The sequence below is a fragment of the Protobothrops mucrosquamatus genome, unplaced genomic scaffold, assembly GCF_001527695.2.
Source record: "Protobothrops mucrosquamatus isolate PMUCROS unplaced genomic scaffold, P.Mucros_1.0 scaffold633, whole genome shotgun sequence".
NCBI lineage: Eukaryota > Metazoa > Chordata > Lepidosauria > Squamata > Viperidae > Protobothrops > Protobothrops mucrosquamatus.
Window position 1 is genome coordinate 37,669 of NW_015386925.1, and position 4,951 is coordinate 42,619.

The 4,951-nt window shown below is 39.9% G+C and overlaps 1 protein-coding gene across 1 annotated transcript in view; it reads left to right on the top strand.

Moving 5' to 3' along the window:
- SCARA5 (scavenger receptor class A member 5) overlaps positions 1 to 4,951 on the top strand; it is a gene marked incomplete at its 5' end in the record, with an annotated part of 44,766 nt that overhangs the window by 37,665 nt on the left and 2,150 nt on the right. The window lies entirely within an intron of this gene.

Here is a 4,951-nt window from a genome sequence, read left to right on the forward strand (position 1 = left end):
CGCGCTTTAAAGATGATAATCAACACCTTGAAGCGCACCCGAAAAGCCACCGGTAGCCAGTGCAGTTCGCGCAGCAGCGGCGTTACATGGGAGCGACGAGTCACTCCCATCACCGCTCGCGCGGCTGCATTCTGGACTAACTGGAGCCTCCGAGTGCTCCTCAAGGGGAGCCCCATGTAGAGAGCATTGCAGTAGTCCAAAATGGCACTGCTTCACTCTATTTACATGGGCTATTTCTCTTCCGATGGCATGTCAGGCAAAGAGAAATAGGTGAAGGCAGCTGCCAAATTACTTTCTCACAGCAGCTGAAACTATCAAACTATTGATTTGAATATCAACTGGTATACCAGAACACCAATGTCTTTATGTATATAAGGAATCCATGTAAAGCTTAAGGTGTATCTCTCAGAGCAATCAGGCTTTATATGGCAAAATTCTTTATTCTAAACCTGCCAAAATCTCAATTTGCAGAATATGTTTCAAAATAGTCAACATTTTTTTATTTTGCAGAACAAGGAGAGTGTTGTACAAGTTGAGCTTTGCTATCTTTAACTGTAGCAGGAAGCAAAGGGGACAAAGTGTTTTTCACTAATACCCATACAACCTTACCAATTCTCTCACTCCCCCTCTATCTGAGTGCTGGAGGTCTGGGTATAGTTCCTGCAGATAAAAGGGTCCCACCCAAGCAGGTTATAGTGCCACAGTGTGATGGAATGTGGTTCAGATTCCCAGGAGCATGGGAGTGCATTCCAGAAGAGCAAGAGACAACACAGTTTAGACAATTTATGTGAGAGAAAGAGGGTGAAGATGGCTTCTCCCCAATAGTTACCAGAGTATATGTTTTATGGTGTAAGGTCTGCTTTAGCTTTGGCTAGATATCTGTCTGTAGGTGAGGAACAGTAAAGGTACCTGCTTAGAAGAATCTCAACAGGTATTTCTTGTTTTTTAGAACCTGACACACGGTTTGTTCTTGGATGAGGAGATGCCTGGAATCTGGACAGGCAGAGAAGGAGACCCCTCTTTCCCAGGGACAAAGTTTTAAGCGAATGGCTGCAGTTTTTACCTTCATACCCAGGGTTAACTGTCAAAATAGTTTTAAAATCTGCAGTTACAGCTTACAAACTCAAAGTAGGAATGATCAAGGAAATGGTTTTCATTTTACTAAAAGCAGCAACATGGAGATTTGAGTATAGGTTGAACTTAATTTTACATAAAATTCCATGGCTGAGTTAGCCATCTGAGCAAAAGAAATAAACAGGGAATAGGATAGGAAATAAAACTACTCAAAGCTGAGCTAACAGTGCTTCAAAGAAATAAAGGATATCCCCAATGACTAACTAATATTCTCCACCAACTTTTACCTTGCTGTTTCCAATACTTTCATGGTATTTTAGGTTTTGGAATTTAATTCTTAGGTACAGTTGCATATAGGTTTTCTCTAGATTCTTGTTTCCTGCAGGAGCTTTCAGCCAATACTCACTGGGAACAAAGACATCATAAGAGGGGAGCCATGTTGCTCTATGGTTGCCCAAAATCAGGAGGAATCTGGGAACAGCTTTTCAGAGTAAGACATTTAATTAACAGGCATAAGTTTTTTAATGAGCTGTATTTCACTTCATTGGATGCATGAAGTGGTTAAACCAACACCTCGTCCTTGCTGAGATTCTGTATCAGTGTAGCTGTTCTCCTTCTAATGAAGGGAACTGTAGTTCATGAAGCTTATGCCTTTGAATAAAATGTGTTAGTTTGAAAAGCTGCTCTCAGACTCTTCCTGATGGGGGAATTAAGAAACTCTTCATTTGTTTCCCCTTGAATCTACTCATCCTGCCCATCTTTCATTGGAAAACACATTGGCTGTATTTTGACAGTCCTGAAATATTCCCTCAACTGGCCACTCAAAACAAAGAATCCCATTAATCCTCTGTAGTAAACATGGCTTTTCTACCAATGGTAATCTGTCATATCAGGCAGCCTTTGAAATCTAGCATGATACTTGCTGGATAAATAATTGTGCCTGGTCCAGCTGTAGTTCCAAACTTTGCTGGGTGTTCCTGTGGTTGTTACATACAATCTTTCCAGCTCTACCCTCCTTTGATGCTTGAAAACTTGTTCCCTTTGGACCCACCAAAGCCAAACTGTGCTTTTTCTGGCGGGGATTTATTCTTGTTATCCACTTTCTCCAGAGAGCTTTTTACAGAGCCCTGAACTGTATGTAGAATCTCCTTTATAGTTAGTGAGTCAGAGGCTGGAAAAGGGAGAGTCCTGACTCATGTCTTCCAGGGAATTGGAAAGACTGGCATTGGCCTGGGATAAGATCTTTCTGTTAGGCTATGAGGTGTTCTTATCCTAAAAAACTTTGAGGGACATTCAGAGATGACTTTTAGCATCCCTGTAACAGATCTCTGAACATCTTCTGTGGTTTGGCCTTGGTCCTATTTATGCAGCAAAATGACACAAGCCACATGTGGCCTGAAGCCAAAGCAGTTTGGACATGAAGGATCTGCTGGAAACCAGTTGGTGAAGCAATGGAGCATTTTGCTTAAAATTATCTCAGAAAAGATCACATTTATTCATTTTTAGAAATGGTTATTGAAGATACCCATTTTATTTTTAGAACTGCAAGACAGAAAGCAACTTTCACAGTATTTATATACATTATTTATCTACACAACCTTGCTGTGCTGCACACAGAGTGGGATTGTGCTTTTAGATTCACCCCTGCCATGGCTCATCTATTATTTTATATCAATGTATTGGAAGAGCTTGTTCACAAAAATAAGTAGCTCTTTGCATGTAGAAGGCTATACTGTCTATGGGATTCCCTCTCAAGCTTTGTTCCCTTTGGCTTTGTTATTTGCTCTTAAGCAAATAATCAAGTAATAAAGGTATTTTTGATTTTGGTCTGTTTTCTGCTAATACTAAGTTTGTGTTGGGAATACTGAAGTGCTTCCACATTGAAAGGATTGATCAGTGACAACACTGCTGCCTAGGGAACACCCAGTTGGGGTGCTCCTATCATGTCCCCATTAAATTGCTTCTGAAGTGGTGCCTATTTATCTACTCGCAGTTGATTAGGTTGTTATTATTTACATGATGGCAGCCTTAAAAATGCTTACAAATGGTATCATTGGGTTGGGTGAACTTGTGCATCCTGAGTATAGGTCATTACATTGCTTGTATCTCCAAGCTGTTGGGATACATTGAACAGTATGTTGACTTGTAAATCTCTAGATTAGATACATAGCTTGCATAGAATGGTGTAAGCATGACTGGGGTCAAATTTGGTTTGATTAAGTTTATGGCAGACTGACCAAAATGTGCCAAACTGACTGACATTGTCCGAATCATTAGCAAAGAATGCTGCATTTGGTATGGGGGTAGTCAAGGTTGGTAATTTAGTCTAATCCTTCTTTATCTTAGTAAAAACAAAAGAAGCGAGCACTCCATAAAGCCAGAGCTGCAAATGCTGAAGCAATAGTGTCCACATTTCTCTGTTCAGTATGTGGCAGAACATTCCGTGCTAACATCGGTCTTATCAGCCATCTACGGACACACCGTTGATGACCCATAATCCATAAGATGTCAAGGTCTTCATCGAAATCGATGGACGAACAACTCAAAAACAAAATGTGAATTTGGCAGATTATTCCTAAAAGGAATAGAATATATGAAATAACAAGTGAAAGAAAGATAATATTTTTATACCACACAGTATAACTCTAGGCAATTTACAAAAGGCTTTAAAATTAAAACCAGAATAAAATAAAATATCCATGTTAAATATAAAAGTAGCTGCCCAATCATGAAACACTCCAGAAACACTCTAACTTGGAATGCTAAGTCAAATAGATAGATAGATGCTGTAGATAAACACTCTAGATGGACACTCTAGAACAGTGATGGCGAACCTTTTAGAGACTGAGTGCCCAAACTGCAACCCAAAACCCACTTATGCATCGTCGAGTGCCGGGTGGGTGTGGCCCATTGGCTGGGTGTGGCCCATTGTGTGGACGTGGCCAATTGGGTGGGCGTGGCTGCAGTGGTAATGGCAGACTGGGTGGGACTAAAAAGTTCAATCAATCAATTCCAACTTTGCAAGATCTTTTTTTTTCCTGCGAGAAGTTGAAATTGACTGATTGAACCTTTTTCTTTTTTGCACACGGCGCCGGAGGCCTAAAGTGAAAAGGTTTTATAAAACCCAGCTGAAGGCCTAGGACTGGAGCGATAGTGCGTGTGCCCACAGAGAGGGCTCTGAGTGCCACCTCTGGCACCCGTGCCATAGGTTCGCCACCACTGCTCTAGACAGATAGATAGCTGCCTCATAATTCATGGGTTACACAGAATGGTACTGCTTCACTCTATATGGGATATTTCTCTTCCAATGGCATGTCAGGCAAAGAGAAATAGGTGAAAGCAGCTGCCACATTACTTTCCCACGGCAACTGAAACTACCAAACTATTGATTTGAACATCAACTGGTATACCAGAACACCAATGTCTTTATGTATATAAGTAACCCATGTAAAGCTTAAGGTGTATCTCTCAGAGCAATCAGGCTTTATATGGCAAAATTCTTTATTCCAAACCTGCCAAAATCTCCACTTGCAGAGTATATTTCAAAACAAACAATATTTTTTATTTTGCAAAACAAGGAGAGTGTTGTACAAGTTGAGCTTTGCTATCTGTAACTGTAGCAGGAAGCAAGGGGGACAAAATGTTCTTCACTGATCCCATACAATCTTACCAATCCTCTCACTCCCCCTCTATCTGAGTGCTGGGAGTCTGGAAATGGGTATAGTTCCTCCTACTTTTATATTTAACTTGGATAGTTATAAAAGTAGCTGTCCAATCATGAAACATAATAATAATAATAATAATAATAATAATAATAATAATAATAATAATAATAATAATAATAATAATAATAATAATAATAATAATAATAATAATA